Consider the following 19,956-nt stretch of genomic DNA (forward strand, 5'->3'; position numbering starts at 1 on the left):
ATTCGAACCCAGGATAGTGGGTGGCAAAATATACGGCATGCAAGGCGTCTAACAGACTGAGCTACTGAGTCAGTGCTGCAGTAGGTATATTTGCAAGATATATGTGCATATATACAGTCTGTGACACACGCTGTCTGCATCCATCATTATGTGCATGGCTTTCAAAGGCAGTTGTTCTACAGCAGGGTTCCAGTTGTACACATGTACTTTGCCATTGCTGCCTTAGCAGGTGTGTTTAAAGATGTTGCTGATAAAAGGGTACATTTACCTGCTATCTCAGGCCTCACATACATCCATTATTATTTATCTGGCTGTGCACTGGTGTACCTTTTGCATCTGAGTCCCATGGACACTCCCATTTTTCCAATTAGATGTACTTGCAGTCTGTCAGTGGAAATCAGTATATTTTGCTGGAAACACCTGTTTTAATTAAGAAGTGAGTGGGCTAATGCACTATGCTGTAGTTAACAGGAGCCTGGGTTTGAGATGTGGCAGGGCTTATTATTTTGTAGATGTGCCTAACATTGTGAGAAACACATAAGATCATTAAGGTACATTAAAGCACATTTAAGCGGGTTTGCACAGGTTTGTGTGGAGCGCTGCTTAGCTCCGAGCAAACCCATGCTAAAAATGCAAAAAGAAAAGAAAAAGGGGGTGATAGGACAATGGTGAAATGGGGGCAAGCAGGCGGAAAACATATGATAAGGCAGGTAGAGATTTGCAGGAAGTGTGTAGGAAAGGACCATAGCTTTCCATTTCTTGTACAGCAACAGCTGTGCATTTTTACAGATTTTGTACATGAAGTTGGACCCTCAAACCCCAGAGGGAGGGGTGAGGACAACTTACATGAGTTGTCAAGCCAATTGGACCTACTTAGTTGTGTCCAGTGGACACATGTGAGAAATGGAGAGCTATGTATGGGTGATATTTCTTTGTGGGGCAGCTGCCCATTTTTTTTTAAGGAGAGAGTGGAATGTTGGGGAAGGGATGTAGATAAATGTGGGGAGGTAAGTTGGGTAGGAGAGGTTGCATTTGCAGATAGAAAAGACAGACAAGACATCATACAGGGGCAGTGTGTGACACATGAGGGGTTAAACACCTTGGATGGGAAGGTTGTTGTGGAATCAGATATGCATATGCCCCCAGAAAGCAGCAGTGTGACTGACATCCCCACCCATGGGCAGTCAACACTGCTCCTTCAGTGCCCCAAAGGTGGCTGTGCCGGAGGCTGGGCACCAGGGCTACCAGGCCCCACCAGGTTGTTGAGTCTGCCTCAATCCTGCACAAGTGTTGTTCATAGCTCCTATGCACAATCCTGTGCACCATGGCCTGTAGTTGATCTTGGGTGATTACCACCCTTCTGCCATGGCTCTGGGGGGGAAGGCCCATCCTGTGAAGCAGTTGCAGCCAAAGGTGGTGCAGGCCCAGCAGTGGGGGCACCACCGGCCTGGGTCCCAGACAGGCTGGTACCCGGTGCCATGGCTGGCTGAGGTAGGGTAGGCAGATCAGCAGGAACTGGCCTACCCTTTTGTGCTGTGGTGATAGAGGTATAGCAATGTGTATAGGTTAGTTATGAGCAAAACATTTTTGTTAGTTATAACAGCATGCCAGAACATTGGAAATAATCCATTGCCATATCAATGCATATTATATGTAACACAACAATAAATAACATAACAATCAGTATATTAACAGCATGTCAGTAACAGTTGCAGCATAAGGCCAACAACAAAGGTAATTCAACATGATACTGTATGTTAATTTGCAACCATTGTAATACATAACAATAATAAAACACATACCCCAAAATAAAGTTTAGAGAACAACATATGTTAATAGTAAACCATAACCAATGAATAACAATAAGACATTTAGATGAAGATAAGGGATGGGGAGAGAGAGAGAGAAATACACTCCATTAATACCAGTATAGGCTATATAGTGTGCAACATTACTGTTATATACTCTACAGGTCTGTCCTTCCGTTATGTATAACAGTGCCCTATAGCGAATGTAGGACATATGTGCCTCTCAAGCTAACCCCATGGGACAGTATGGGCCAAGCAGTAACACCTGCAAGTACACAACTACAGAGAACACTTACACATGAGGTGGACCTATATAACTACCAATGCGTACTGTGGACTGATGTAGTGTTACTGTGCTATTGACAAAATCATGTTGATGGTACATCTGTCACAGAGGGATTATGCAACAGTAATTACATTCCATGACAGCATGACACTTGAGAGACATGTATGTGTACAGTACAGAGAGTAAACAATAATCATGCCTTACTTGGCAGGCATGTGGATAGAACTTCAGCAAACTTTCACAGACACTCCAGGCATACAGCCATACCAAGATTACACATTTTATTTATTTTATTTTATTATTATTGTACTTTTTGCCTTTATGTTATGAAGTCTTATCACATTCCTGGTCAATGCTGTTAAAAGTCTGTTACATCTGAACACACATATTATTTACTCATAATAAGGGCTACCTCACCCATTTACCTGTATTTCCTGTGGAGAGAACATCTGTCATTAATACATAACTGATTCAGTAATATTTATTACTACATGGCACTGGATTTGAACCCTGGTCTGTCTATGGCATAATGTACTTCATAGAGAATATTTAACAAACTGAGCGATTGAGCCACTGCTGATTACTGACTGACTGATATTTACCTGGAGCTCACCTGGAAACAAAATATGACCTGGTAATCATACTACAGTTTTATACTGGACTCCAGTGACAGTTGAACACACATGCATGAGATTCATGCATGACAGAGATACTAGGTAAACTAGGGTTAATGCTTTAGTCTTCCCTGTTTATTGTACTATAGTTGGCAGTAGTCACTTATTGCAGTACAGGTCTATGTCCACATTCATTGTAATACACAAATCTTTACTGTATATACCTAATGGTAGTTAATGCTTTACTCTGTCTTGCTTATTTCACTATAGATTGCAAATTCATCTGTACTCACCACACTCATGCTGCAACCTGGCCAAGATCCCAGCATGCATCTCTAGGTTGTGAGCTCTTGACTCTGAAATTGTAGGGAGAGAAGCACACCATTATGCATATCTATCTATCAAACATTCAGATTAAGTATTGGTAAAACAATGGTAAAAGTACTTACAAACTTGTGGGGCATTCCCAACCTGAGCTTCCCAGACCCAGGTGTCCAGAAGATCCCCCTTCCAATGCTTCATGTCATCATAGTGGTAAAAGAGCTGCTCAACTGTGCGGGGATACCTGTAGCACTGGTGAGATTACATGCCAGCTGATCCCAGGCCTCCACCTTGCAATCTGAGCCCTGGAACTGCCCCTGCAGTGGCAGTCATTATGGTCTTTCACCAGTAGTCCAACCATGACCCTGGACTCCAGAATGCCCCACCACTACACCCAGAAGCACACACCCTCTCCAACTGGTTATGCTGTATTCCCATCTGTTGCACTTAATATTGCCTGTTTTCCAGCCCTTACACGCCATTGGGCAGTTTTTAAAAATGTGACAAATTGCTTGGCACAGCGCAAACCAGCACAGCTGAGCTGAGCAGTGATTAAACTGGCAATGCTTAGGAGTGATTAGCAGTGAGTAAAGCAGCTAAGCACAGCCAAGCAATGCCAAGCACTGCCAAACGGTGCATAAACAGAGATTGTTTAAGCAGTTGTTAGCAGGTCTTAGCAGAGCTTAGCTGAGCGCAGCAGATCAAGACTGAAAAATTATCATAATAATTTCTCTTTAGAAAATAAATGCTTGATTTTCCTTCCATGTATTCAAACCCTGCACCTATAGTACATAAGTCCGGAACCTTAACCACTTGGCTACATGGATATGTAGAATGCTGCTATACTTTTACATATACCTCTGAGCTAACTTTAAGCAATGCTAAGTACATCGTCATGCCACACAAACCCACTAACCTATGCCTAAACTTGAAATTGCATCACAAATTAAATGATCCAGTTTCTATTTTTGGATGTCTGGCATGTGTCAATTGCTGTACTCCATGCCGCACCACTCAAACTTGAAAAAACAAAAATAAAATTAAATGCATTGATATAATGCACTTGGACAGTGCAGGGGGTGTGTTGCTCATCTGTGGACACAGTCACACACTCACTACACTGATTCAATAACCGTGTTCCCACGGCTCTCCCTCAGCAATGTGCCATCATTAATATGCATGGCGTGCTAGCCGAGGATGAACTGCATACATGGACATGGTAACTTCTGTGTAGGCTCTACACTATACCTACACAGATTTTATTAAATCTGGCAGTTAACTTTACTCTGTCTATTTTGATCTGTAGTATATTAAATGTTTCGTCCCAGTCTCTTGTTTTACTATTATACCTGCTTGCAAATCATTCCATTTATGTAAGCCTTTAGTGAATCCCACAGAACAATGTCACTTACTTTACCATTCATTTTTATTTCTAGGAAATGTTTGCTTTCTTTAACATACCAATACTTGCATCCTTTTATTTTAATAATGCATGCTGGTAATCTCCTGTGATGTATTAGATTGTCAGTGTTTTTAAATAATATTACAGTTTTTAGTATTATGGTCTGATAATGGACATGAAACTATTGAAAGTTCTCTGGTGTGTGATAGATTGTTTGAGATAAAAATGTTATCAATATATGTTTGTGTTCCTTATCTATATAAATAGCAGGTAAATTGAAGTGAGTTTGTTTTCCATACCTCGTATATATATATATATATATATATATATATATATATATATATATATATATATATATATATATATTATATATATATATATATATATATATATATATATTATATTATATATATATATATATATATATACACATATATCCTTTAAATTCATTAGATTTACAAAATGTGTTAAGTGTTTGGCTTAAGATATGATTTTCAACTTTCTATCTGCAGTGGAATCTTTGTCTGATAAAATACAATTAAAATCACCAGCCATTATGACTTTACCTTTCCTGTAATAGGTTATAGTATCTAAGTTATTGTTTGCATCTTTAGCTCCAATCCCTGGAATCCAAATAAGAGTTTACCAATGAATATAGTTTTCTGTTCCACTCAGTTATAACAATGATTAACATAACATTTTTATCAACTTAGGTGTCTTTTACTTTAGGCATTGCCTGTGAGTTCTTCCATAAAATGAGGATGCCTGTTGTTTTAGCTTGAAAGCCAAAACTTGCTAAAACTAAATAATTCTACATCTTTAAGTAAATGTGTTTCCTGTATAAATACCTTTTGAGCTTTATGTAATTGCAAGTATTTGAACACACTCCCCCTCTTTACTAGATTACTGAATCTGTTAATATTAATAAATATGCATTTAAAATCAGACATTTATATACGAGAGTTCAACAACTCCAATACTGAAAAGAACAGGAACTTCCCAAAGAAACTCGTGCACGAAAGGATGTAAATTCTTTTCTTTTATTCCACAATCCTATAGCAGTTAAGCGCTTTCAACTGGAACCCAGTCTTCTTCAGAACAGTCAACAAGCACCATAACTTCCTTTTTATACATAAACCAATACAATCATTTTAAAAATTGCGCCAAAACATTTAAAGGTATAGTGCACATTCAGCAGCAATGACCATAAAAAATCAATATTTATAATCTTCCTAGATATTTGAATAAACCCATATCTAGTGTATACAATAATTATACTGTCAAACTATTAAACTATATAAAATATTTATAAAACATTTGTATATTTAAAATTATTTTTAAACGTGTATGTAAACTATATATAGTATATAAAAACTAAAACTCTATTTCATATTCATACTACTATCAATATTGGAAGACTTGAGATTTTTAATAAATCAATAAGTATATTACCAATACTATAATAACTCAATGACTTATACTAAGAGAGGACCAAGAAAGGTTTAATACTGATGGACTCGTTTAGTCCTGGGGGTCTAGTAGCGTCTAATAAAATCTGCCGTCTGCTTTCCAAGGCAGCCAGTTTCATCTTCCAGTTTCCCCCAAATGTTGAATAACTAATGGTATCTATGATAGCAAACTGAAAAGTATGCTCTTTACCATATTCATGGATATGTTTAGACAATGCATTCTTCATGTCCTTCCTCTGAATACGGTAAAGGTGTTCATATATACGCTTTTTGAAAACTCTTTCAGTCTTGCCTATGTAATACATAGGACAAGTACAACATGTAGCAGCATGTGGTCCGGATATCCCACGACACTAAATAATGTCCTAATGGTATCAAGTTCCTCATCACAGCATCCTCGCTGCACGGATACACTGCCCCTTTACGATGTTTTTAAAAATGTGTGGAGGATGGTTACTTGTAAAATGTAGGTAATCATTGGAAAAAGTTGGTTTGCGGAAAATTCTAGAAGTGAATGTATGTTGGTCAAGACCAACCAAGACGTCCAAATAAGCAATGTCCACAGTACTAGTTTGATGAGTAAATTTTAAAAATGTAGAGGATAGATTGATGAAAGCCATAAATTCTTGTAATTCCTCTATAGAGGCCTTCCACAAAATGGAAGCAGCGAGGATGTCTTCGACAGAAGCTGTGATGAGAACGGAACTTGATACCATTAGGACATTATTTAGTAATCGTGGATATCCGGACCACATGCTCCTGGATACAATTGAATATGTGGGTAATGAATGGGGTAAGAAGTACCCCCCTTTATTAGGTAAATATATAGTTAATGAAAAACATGAAGGGCTGCCATCCAGTTATTCTAGTCGAGCATGTATTTTGACTTACACTCCACATACGTGTTTTATTAAGGACATATTACGACAACATTGGAATATACTTGTTAGTTCAATTTGGAACGTAATGTGGGAAATTCTCCTGAATTTGTATATAAGACAGGCATTAATTTAAAAGATTATTAGAGAAAGCCAATTATGATAATGCCACAAAGGATATGTACAAAGGTACAACAAAATGCGGCAGATGTAAACAGTGTAAGTTTATTAATGAATCCAGATACATTAGACTTAAAAACTTCAACTCTACATGTATTAGAACTAGAACTGGAAATTGTAACACAAGTAGGGTGATATATATTGCTACATGTTGTACTTGTCCTATGTATTACATAGGCAAGACTGAAAGAGTTTTCAAAAAGCGTATATATGAACACCTTTACCGTATTCAGAGGAAGGACATGAAGAATGCATTGTCTAAACATATCCATGAATATGGTAAAGAGCATACTTTTCAGTTTGCTATCATAGATACCATTAGTTATTCAACATTTGGGGGAAACTGGAAGATGAAACTGGCTGCCTTGGAAAGCAGATGGCAGATTTTATTAGACGCTACTAGACCCCCAGGACTAAACGAGTCCATCAGTATTAAACCTTTCTTGGTCCTCTCTTAGTATAAGTCATTGAGTTATTATAGTATTGGTAATATACTTATTGATTTATTAAAAAATCTCAAGTCTTCCAATATTGATAGTAGTATGAATATGAAATAGAGTTTTTAGTTTTTTATATACTATATATAGTTTACATACACGTTTAAAAATAATTTTAAATATACAAATGTTTTATAAATATTTTATATAGTTTAATAGTTTGACAGTATAATTATTGTATACACTAGATATGGGTTTATTCAAATATCTAGGAAGATTATAAATATTGATTTTTTATGGTCATTGCTGCTGAATGTGCACTATACCTTTAAATGTTTTGGCAATTTTAAAATGATTGTATTGGTTTATGTATAAAAAGGAAGTTATGGTGCTTGTTGACTGTTCTGAAGAAGACTGGGTTCCAGTTGAAAGCGCTTAACTGCTATAGGATTGTGGAATAAAAGAAAAGAATTTACATCCTTTCGTGCACGAGTTTCTTTGGGAAGTTCCTGTTCTTTTCAGTATTGGAGTTGTTGAACTTTCTTTTTGTTTATTGATTTATATACGAGAGAAAAAACAGGTATGATGAAATTGCATTTATGTATAGAACTTCTTATATACTTTATTTATAACAATAGGAAATCTTCGGCTATGGATAAAACTTTTGAAACAAATAAAAAATAACCCTAAAACATTCTATCATGGAATAAAGTATTCCTATTTTGTTGAAAAAAGACTAAGAAACTACCTCTCAAATTCTCCATTAGATTAACAAAGCTTAGCTCATGCTTCGGATTTATATTAATGTGTCTCATTTTAGTGTGCATCATCTTAACAAGCCTGTCAGTGAGTTATTATGAATAAGAAAAGTTAAACAGGTGTTCGAATCTTTGTTATAAGTTAACCAAACTGAATATCTTTACAGTCATCTTTCCCTGTAACTCACATTATCTCCTGGTCTACTGTAGGGAGGAAGTCAGTTGTTATTTTCATATTTATTAATTTATAGATTAGATGAGTTTATATTTTTTCTATTTTGTTTACTTATGTATAAAGTTATACATAGAATCATAAGTTCATAATTTAGTACCATGCAAACTGTCCTTCTGGGTTATTCCAAGCCCAAACAATTACCCCAAGTAAGAATCAAACCCTGCACTTTGTGCTTATAAGGTGAAGAAATAAACAACTATACCATCCTCCCACCTTTTAGACATGTTTATATTCTTTAACTATATACATATTTACTTATTCTGATATTTTACTATTTCTGTTTGTATACTATGTCTTGTACTATTAGTATATTCCTAGGGTTTATATTTTAGCTATAATCCTTGTGTAGTGAGTCATATAATACAGCATTTATATTTATATATATATTTGATTCTCTTTAATGCAGTACTACTGTTAGAATCAGTCCTATTTTTCCTTAAATGTTATGTCTAATAGTATCTGAAGAAACATCTGAAAAATCTTCCCTTTTAAGATTCACATTTTACATAATAAATTCTGAGACATTAAGTTTTGTTATCATTAAAAAGAGACAATAACAGAGAAACACAATCCTAATTTTTTATCAGAAGTGTCATTCTATAGGCTAGTATATAAACTATCCTTTTGGTATACTGCAAGCATTCAGAACTATTTAATAACTGACAGTGGTTTAGAATGCAATTTGCTGTCTTTTGCATATTATTTAGGAGCAGCACAGTGGTGCAGTAGTTAGCATTGTTACCTCACAGCAAGAGGTTTCCTGGTTGGATTCTCAGCTGGGGTTCCTTCTGTATGGAGTCTGCATGCCCTCCTGCATTCACAAGCGTTTCCTCTGAGTGCTCTTGTTTCATCCCACATTCCAAAGGTGTGCATCTGGAGTGTTTCTTCCTGGGCCTCTGTTTAAAATGGGTCTATATCAGTACATCGAAGTTTTAGAACTTCGAATGTTCTAATATCGACCCCTATTCAGCGAATGCTAAAAATAACGAAGCTGCAGAACATCGAATTCTTTTCTAGGGAAAGAATTCGGTTGGCCGGTTCTGTGGCTTCGCTATTTTCAGCGCTGTGGTGGAAAGTTACGGGTTGGGTTCAGGTAAGTGTGCGATTGTGTGTACATTAGGGTTAGGGTTCGGTTAGGTGAGTTAGGGTTAGGGCACGAGTTAGGTGAGTTAGGGTTAGGGGCGGGTTAAGTGAGTTAGGGTTAGGGCGCAGGTTAGGTGAGTGTGCGATAGTGACGGACCTTAGGGTTAGGGTTTGGGTTAAGGTAAGTGGATAGATGGTAGTGTATGTACAGTTTAGTGTAGGGTTAGATGTAGGATTTTAAGTGTATGTGTGTGGATTAATGTTTTTTTTTTTTTTTTGGTGTGCTTGTGTTGTGCGTATGTGTTTCGGAATAGTGAATTTTTTTCTTGGGAAAAAATTCGCTGTTCTGAATGTTTGATATTATGTGATTTAGATATTTTAGGCTCAATGAAATAGCGTTCGCTATTTTTATCTTTCGATAGCGTGATATAAATGCCTTAAAACAGGTCCCAGCCAGACTTTTCCAGTAAACAAATGTTAAATAACTAAAATCTAACCTGTCATTGACATCTTAGCATATGATTCAAAATATTATGATTATTTACTTTTAGACTGTGGTGGTGGTGCTGCAGTAGCGTTGTCACCTCACAGTTAGACGTTGCCCATTCGATTCTCAGCTAGAGCGCCTTCTGTGTGGCGACATGCATGAACGGGTGTTCCTTCATTGAAGGTTGTGCATTAGGCCCAGCAAGCCAGCACGTAAAACTCTACTGCCAATCATTAGCGGACCGGAGTTCCGCTGTGGCAACCCCTAACCGGGAAAAGCCGAAAGACATAAACAAACAAACAAACAAACAAACATTTACTTTTAGACAGGAAGAAGTAATCTGGACGGTTCTTAGAATTTTAAAGCTCCTGCAGCATCACAAAAGTGCTCATGATTCTAATTAAGCTGCTTTAAACTGGTCCTCATGACAAGTGCTTGCAAATGAGCAGTTTATCAGTCACAGTTCACACAAAAACACTCACGAGTGAATCCAGGCCACCACTACTTTATGCATCAATCCTTCAAACCCTTCCAAACCACTAAAAAATAAATAAATAAAAAAACATTTCAAAGTATACCAACCACTACAATGCTATTGTATTTAAAGAAATAACATTTAATGATTCAGCAAGCACTATTTTTATAGGATGTTTAATATAAAGCAGGCTGTCATTTTTAAAGGAGGCATATTAAATAAACTTACATTAAAAGAATGACAGTTATGTGTTATCCAGGTTTAATTTGTAAAAATGTGAATGTTACTCTGTTTGCTAACATTCCAACAATACCATTTATATATGAAATAAACTATATTTTTTATACTTTGTTTATGACATCATGTAACTTTCCTGGGTGCTATTGAACAAGTATATTATCAATATCAAGCCTTCAGAACTATGCAATAAATGACGGTGGTTTACAATGCAACTCACTATCTTTTGCTTATTATCTAACTTGTATTCTTTGACATCTTAGCATATGATTGAAAGTATTATGATTATTTACTTTCAGATAGGAAGAAGTAACCTGGACAGTTATTAGAATTTTAGAACTCCCGCAGCATCACAAAAGTGCTAATGATTCTAATTAAGCTGCTTCAAGCCGGTCCTCATGACAATGTCTTGAAAATAAACAGTTTATCAGCTACAATTCACACAAAAACATCCACAAGTGAATCCAAGCCACTTCCACTCCACACATCAATCTCACAAACCCTTCCAAACCACTAAAAATGCAACAAAAAACATTTCAAAGTATGTTAACCACTAAAAATTATTATCTTTAAAGAAATAACATTTAATGATTCGGTAAGCACTGTTTGTATGAGATGTTTACTATAAAGCAGACTGTCATTTTCTGAAGGAGACATAGCATATAAACTTGCATTAAAAGACTGACAGTTATGTGTGATCCAGGTTTAACTTGTAAAAGTGTGACTGTTACTCTAATTATTTGATAACATTCCAATAATAACATTTATATATGTAAGAAACTATCCCCTGGATTCTGCAAGTCCTGCACAGCATGCAGGAGTAGTGCATGAGCTCCAGCAGGCAATATGTCTGCTGTGTGATCCAGAATAACCTTTAGGTACGTGCAGGAGTGTTCCTGCATTAGTACTGCATGGACTCAGCCCCTGATGCAAATTAACCCATTTGCAGGAGAAATTCATGCAAATGAGGTGAATTTGCAATCCAGGAAGCTGGAAACCAGCTGTGCAGGACTAGTGTAATCTGTAGAAATCTACTCCGCCAGTAACGTAATACATTGCTGCAAATTACAAAACGGAGCCATGACAGCTCCAAATAAAGGGTGGATATCATGTAGAAAGCATGCCAATGGCCAACTATAAGGCCATTGGCATGGAAAACATTTGCAAAAATAAAAAAATCAACTTTTATTTTTTTTTAGCCGGCTGTTTAAGCGTAGGACAGTGATGCACAAACAGGATCAGGCAGAAAATAAGAAAAAAAAACTAAAATAAGCATTCTAACCAAAATCACTATTTTTGCCATTATACTCAATGGCAGGCAGAAGACAACATGGCCAGTGAATAGTGGTTGCTAAGGAGGAGGCTCAGTGTGGTACATGTAACTATGCATCAGCAAGCAATCCTATGCAAATGAGGGGAATGATACTGAATCCCAGATTTCCCCTGCATGCTAGTCAGCACCCAACAGTGTAAGAGCAGAAATAGCTTGGTGCAAGCCTAGGAGTTAGCTGACATCATAGAGCTGTATGTCAGGCATACTGTAAGCGGATTGGAGCCCTGTGGCTCGGGTTTGCTCCTAGCTTAGCAGAACTAAGCAAGGGGGGTGTGTCTGAGGCTGCCTAGCTATCTTTACATTGCCTAAGCGGGTGTGCGCACCGCACACTGGGTTTTAAAGGAAAAAAAAGTAAACCAGGAAAGAGCAGCTCTGTGCACATTTGAGCATTGTGTTTGTGCAGCATACCCCCCTGGGCTTAAACAGGAAGGCAATGGGAAGGGAAAACAGCAGTAGCAAGGTAATCTAGGAGAACTAGCATAGCTGGCAGGTGAAATGTATCAGAATCAGCCAATTACACAGGCAGCAGACCAGCCCAGCCCAGAACACTACTATAAACTATGCAAATACCTTTCCCCTCTGTTTTTTCCCATACTCTACACTACTGGTGTATACAAGCAGGGAACTTTTAACAAACAAAACAACAAAATGATAGGGGCTGCAATAGCTATCATACAACAACATGTGGAAGAGGCTGAGGGTGGTGAGGATGTGAATGCTGTTGACCAACCCAGAGTGAAGAGACAGAGAAGAGTGTACAGACCCAGGGTAACCTACCAGGGGCTACATGAGCTATAGATAGTGGAGCACTATAGGGTGGACAGGGACCTCCTACAGCAAATTTGTTGAGCTGTGCCAGCCACGCCTGACACACAGAACTAACAGAGGGGAACCCATTCCTGTGGATACCAAGGTATGTGTAGGCCTAAGAATATTAGCTACAGGTACCTTCCAAAGGCCAACTGGGGATATGATGGGGATCTCACAGGCATCAGTATCCAGGGTACTCCACCAGTTCCTGGATGCCATGTCAGAACATGCCGGTGAGCACATATATTTCCCTAACACCCGTGAGGCATTGGCCAGAAATATGCGTCTGTTCCACCAAATAGCAGAATACCCTGAGGTAGTGGGTGCCATAGACTGCACCACCCGGTGAGCGAGGTAGGGTCTACATCAACCGCAAGGGCTTCCTCTCCATCAACTGCCAGGTCATGTGTGATGCCCAGGGCATAATAATGAATATGTGTGTGTGCTGGCTGCCCTGGAAGCTATCAGGATTCCCACATCTGCCATCTGATGCAGCTGTAGCAAAGATGTGCCAATGGGGACATCCCTCACGGTCACCTATTGGAGGATGCTGGTCACACACTGGAGCCATGGCCAATGACACCCATCAGAAATGCACACACACCCGAACAAGAACTCCATAATGAGGCACATGCACAGAGCAGAATTATAATAGAGCATGTGTTTGGGATGCTCAAGTCATGGGTCCGGTGCCTGGACACATCCGGTGGAGCCTTGAAGTACTCAACACCTACATATACCCAAATTGTCATCATATGTGCCATGCTACACAATATGATCCTGCGGAAACAGCTGCAGCAGGAACAGCACGGGGCAGGGCCACACAGCTCCCCATCATTGCCAAGGCCTGCACAGGCACAGAGTGACTCAGGGGAGGAACAAACTGAGCCTACCCCAGTAGGCAGAAGGAGGCATGCCCAGTATTACCTGGCCTTGGCAAAGAGGCAACGCATAGCACATACACTGATACAGGATGGACCCAGGGAATGACACCTCTCTCTGACTCACACATACAGTAAAAGGGATGCCAAAGATGACACTACCTGTGCTCAACCATGTGCAGGGAGTGTACTGTGTGCATCCGACATAGGCAGCCCTTCAGCACCACTTTCAATACTGGCACACCCACAAGGTAAATCACTCAACCTACCAATTGCCGAATGTAGTAGTATGTGTTGTTACCTGTATCTATGGTATGGATGTGAGCATGCAAGGGAATTGTGTGGCTGAATGTGATGCCAGCAGATAGTAGACACCTATAATGGCAGCATGAGATCTGTAACAAATATGGGTGTCACCACAGTAGCCAGTACTACACATGGTAACAAAACCCACTGCAGGAAATGTGCTGGGCCACATGTGTGTCCATATGACACACACATGCCAGTCAGGGAGGTTCACATAACCAGCAACAGTCACAGCCAGCAGGACAGGTGTAGACAAACACAAACAAAGGTTGTGCTAAGGCCACTGAATGATGCCTATGGGTACCCCCCCAGGCCTTCACAGACAGACTACATCAGGTCAGGCAGTGGGATGTTAGTTCTGAAGGGTAGGAAGTCAGAAACTAATATGTATGTCAATGAAACGTAGGACCTGTAGCACAATGACATGCCTCTAGTCATCATGATAGGTTAGAAAACATAATGAAATGGAGTACCTGACATACCAGTACAGTCATAGCAAATGTGTACAAGTGTCAGGTGTGCTCCCCAGTCCTGTGTAGCAATGTAGAAACAGTCAGGTGTGCCCCCACATATCCTATGTAGACAGTAGTAACAGTCAGGTGTGCCCCCCGATCCTATGTAGACATGTAGTAATAATCAGGTGCGCCCCCCCCCAAATCCCATGTAGACATGTAGTAACAGTCAGGTGTGCCCCCCAACACTACTTAGACATGTAGTAATAGTCAGGTGTGCCCCCCCCCAATCCTATGTAGAAATGTAGTAACAATCAGGTGTGCCCCCCCCAATCCTGTGTAGCAATGTAGAAATAGTCAGGTGTGCCCCCCCAATCCTATGTAGAAATGTAGTAACATGTATGTGTAGGTATAATACCACTGGAGTACAGATGCCCAAATGTGGCCAAGGTAGCAGGATAGATTATAGCATTTGCACAATATGCAGATATGTGTGTGTTAGGTTGGTGTGTGTTTCATATTGTGTGAGAGTGGTCAGTATGTATGCATGTTGAGGTATTGCTGATGACAGGGCCAAGTCCTCACAACTGCAATGCCAAAGACAATTCCCACCAGTATAACACATGCTAGCAGTAAGCCATTGTAAAAGTATGGTGGTAATATGTGTCATCATCTGAAAGATTGACATGGCATGGCTGTTGGGCTAGATATACAAGCAGTACACAGGAGAAAGTACCCCAGACATACAGTATAAAATGTGTAACTTTGAAATGGACATACCCTTGGAATTGTACATACAGGTATGCATCACATTATCTGGGTCTGTAGTAGGGAATACTGATGTTGTCTGACCGAACACTTGCAGATCACAAAGGTGGTAGGACTGATGTATTGGGAAACAGCTGATGTACCTGCACATGCCAGCATAACTGGAATGTCCCATGCATATCTGTATGTCAGATGAAAGTAGCGTCCATAGCACACATGCACCCAGCTCACCCAAACACCACCCACAGGTACCTCTCTGGTCGTATCCTTGCTGTGGGGAATGGGTAATATGACCTCACCTGTATATGGCAATAGTGAAAGAATGCAGCATGCAGTGCAGGTGTCCCATGCAGATGTGTCCCTAGCCATAGGTAGCACCCTGCCAACATCCACACCACCTGATCAATACTGACAGAAAGTATTGGCGTGAACACCTAACACACCTATCCTGTCACCCCAGGGGGAATATACTGTATGGCAGTCTGAGACTGTAGGACTGACAGAATGCAATTGCCTGCCATAGCTGCCCCACATCAACACCAAATGACCTACAGGCCTCTGCCAAAGGCATGTGTCTCACACGTACTGCCAATGCATATTATGTCATGGACACCCAAATAACAACATAACACACTCCACATAAGCCATATGCAAGGCCATGTGGACAAATTATAGTAACATGTCCACCATGTCCCACTGCATGAACTGTGGACCAACACCAAAACATAGCTGTGATGAGATGATAACCTTAGGGAAAGTATCAGAGAATGTATGCATAATGTATGGAAGAGGATAGACTAATGGAAGTAGGGGAGCATGGGCAGCATGGAATGTGCAAGGTCCAACACACAGCTGTGTGCATACACTATCCCTGGCTACAAACACATAAATGGTTGGCTACATACCTGACCATATACCACAACAGGGGTAATGTCCTAACTCATGGCCCCTGCCTCTGGGTAACCTGTGTGAATCTGTACAGCTGTGAGGTATTGCCACAGCAAGATAAGGCCATACTGTCATACCTATGGATGTACAGGTATGGGATCCTCTGCAAGCACTGTACCAAGGTGCTGAACCAGATACACAGACCCAGCAGCAAGTGTCTGCAGCTCCCCCTCCAGAATGGCATACCTTACCATGAATATGTAAGCATCTGCCCACAATACCGGACACAGCTGCAGTCACCCTTGTCCCCCAGGACATCACTGTGAGCAAGAATGTCCACCTGACAGTACATGAGGACATAAAACATCACTGTGTATAACAGTACACATGTCTGAATATCTCTGCTAACAGCAGTACCATGTAGGAGAAGCAGCACAGACACAATCACCTACAGTACACACTATCCCCTGCACAGTTTGTCCCCATATTGTCAAGTGATCTACAGATACCATGCAGAAACAGTTTGCTACCTGTATGTGTACAACACAGAGGTATGCACTGGAGTGCAAAATACCTGGAATGGGTCCACACATTCAATACAGAAGGGCATACTGGGCATGCTCACACACAAACAGAGAAATTAAGGCAATGTTAGACAACAACATACTAAAAGATCATACTGGGCATGCTCACACACTTAAATGAAGCCTATGTCTGCAAACAACAGTGGACCATACATATCTGACACTTGCAAATGTTAGTGCATACACTCCTCAGTATGCACCAGTCATGCTTTGCACACACAGTGTATAGGAATACATATATCCAAGGACAACACACTATAATAAGCTAAATGTAGACATACATAGATGTGTGGAAGACAGTGACTGTGACAAAGAGCCATCCATCATGAGACCTGTCCCACCCAACACACAGCCAAATGGATACAACCACATGATGTGTAAATGTCACTCACTGTAGACATTAACCACCAGTATCCATCAGTATTACATACTATGCGGTGCAAGTGCTAGCTGTGCAACATGACTGTACAAGGCTGTAGTCATCTAGCAGCTGTATACACATATCTGCAGAATATAAACCTGCGTGTGCCCACATGTGGTGTGTCATCCTCTAGATGAATGGGTTATGGCCCATGCACAGACACACTGCCCTCCCCATAGCCCTACTATGAGAAGCCTGCTGAGGTCATCCACTTTGAAATACACCTTTTGGAATGGAGTAGCCTAATAATCTCTGTGGAGCATCCTAAAACTGAGTAATACTGTAGTGTGATAAACTAGCTAGGTGGGAGTTCTAATCCCAGACATGGCAACTGTGTGTGTGTTTGCGTGTCTCTGTCTGTGTAGGGAGCAATGCTTTTTAGATTAGTTATGTTCACTACAATTCAAATACCCTACTTTGGCAAGGCTGCTGATGTCATTCACTGTGAAATACACCTTTGGGAAAGATGCAGTTCAGTAATCTCCATAGCACACCCTATAACTGCGTACTGGTGTAGTGTGATAAATTAGTTAGATAGGAGCTCTAATCCCAGACATGGCAACTGTGTGTGTGTTTGCGTGTCTCTGTCTGTGTAGGGAGCAATGCTTTTTAGATTAGTCATGTTCACTACAATTCAAATGCCCTACTTTGGCAAGGCTGCTGATGTCATTCACTGTGAAATACATCTTCGGGAAAGTTGCAGCCCAGTAATCTCCATGGCATGTCCTATAACTGCTTGCTGGTGTATTGTGATAAACTAGTTAGGTAGGAGTTCTAATCCCAGACATGGTAGGTATGTGTGTCTGTGTTTGTCATTCGTATCCTGTGTTGAGGTGGCTGTGAGTGTGTAACAACTGGAGTCATTGTGGAGTGGGTTTTGCAAATTTCTTATATAGTAACCCTAGTATATGTCACAATTTCCACCTTACAGGGGTAACAGATGCGAAATAGCCAAGAGGCTGGGGTGGACATCCATCCCCCTACATGTGACATCGAGGCCTGGTGAACAAAGTTAGCAACTCTCGTATTACCCAGATAACACTTTCAACCCATGTCTCATATACAAACACACATGCCTAGGCAACAACTGCTATGTTGCTTGTACCCTGCATATTGCCCACAGATAGTAACCATGGTGTGATTGCAGTGGACTACAGAGGGCATGGCACCCTGTCCATCAGTCCAATATTCACGTACATGCAGACAGTGCACCTTCACTATGTTCCCCACTGGACACCTGCAACACCAGTGGTGCCATTAAATGTGAGTCTCAAAGGACATACCATGCCTTAAACAAATGCCCTGTATGGACAGATGCCACTGACACTAGGGAATGCCTGCATCATGCCATCAGTGTAGGTGCAGGGTCAACCTGCTGTCCATTACCAGTTCCCACCACATGAGGCCAGGACTGGCACATCTGATGATAACAATAAGTGTACACAACATGGGCCAGACACCCTAGGTACAGTTCCACATGTCACTGTACATGTATGCATCCATGTCATGGACTAAAGAACATATACATGGCAAGCAATGCATAGCAATGGCTAAACTCAATAGTTACCCAGGTGACTGGATGGTGAATACAATACCCACCTGTGTGGGCCAATCCAGACACTACACCCCTGAGCCACACTGCAGACCATTGTCATGTGGTCTGATGCCAAGGTGTACCCATCACCTAGCCTTGTATAGCCATCTCGCACAGTTGACCACTACACACCCGTGAAGCAATGCCCCCATGCATGTCAGTACTGGCACCCTGTGTCTGTGTGTGTGGTGTATGATGCTTGTGACCACATTCACACTCACTACAACCCCCATGGGCATATTGAAGCATGCTATCTGATGTCAGATACCTCCACATACCCTTTGCCCATATAACCTCTGAATAACCCCTGTGGTGCATGTGATACCTGCACAGTACTGTATTGTGGTGAACTAAATAGTGAGGAGTTGTATTCCTGACCCTGCCAGGTGTGTGAATGTGTGTGGGTCCCTGAGAGAGTGTGACTGTGTTGATGCTGACACCTGTTCATGCGGACAGGCACGTGTACTACACCTACCATATAGCTACCATATCACTGTTGCAGATGTCACTCACCATCACACATACATTTGGAGAGCTCCTCAACATGTAACCTATGTGATGCATCCAATAACTGCATAGACATGTGATAGCAATACATAGTCAGTCAGGGATTTTATACCCTGTACTGGTAGGTGTGTGACACCAACATGCTTAAGTTTTACTCTCCCACCCCTCCCTGACTTATCTTTGCCTCTGTCTGCCTCTTTCACTCCCTCTCTGGTGGATATGGAAACTTACACCTGCTTTGCTTAGGTAGCAGCATGTGTTTTGTAAGTGATGCTCATGATCAGCTGATGGCCTCTGCATGAATTACAGCCCTCCTCTAGCTGATTGCATGTGGAACAGCCGTGGTAACATTCCCATAGCCAATTGCATGGAAACACATTACAATATCTAGGAGCATCATGTTGGTGTTGGGCCTTTTCATTCACTGTGAGCAGGACCTAGATTTGTTTGGCAAACAGCATCACAGATGGATTGGGGATTTACCTCTAACAACATACACTGGGGAAACAGGCCAACACACAGGAGCGGGATGTGCCTGACATGACTACAGAATATAAGTGTTTCTGTTCTGCATTTGGAGTAATGTTGGTTTAACAGGGTATGTGTGGATATGGTTGTTCTACATGTTTTAATACCTGTCATGACAGTGCTATGTTACTGAGAAAACCCCCCATCTGTAGGGTCATCTGCAGACTGGGCAGTGTATGGTGCCTTTTATTTCTTGTGTTACCCACAGAGCACC

The sequence above is a fragment of the Protopterus annectens genome, chromosome 4.part0 (assembly GCF_019279795.1).
Source record: "Protopterus annectens isolate FY-2018-M chromosome 4.part0, PAN1.0, whole genome shotgun sequence".
In the NCBI taxonomy this organism is placed as follows: domain Eukaryota; kingdom Metazoa; phylum Chordata; order Ceratodontiformes; family Protopteridae; genus Protopterus; species Protopterus annectens.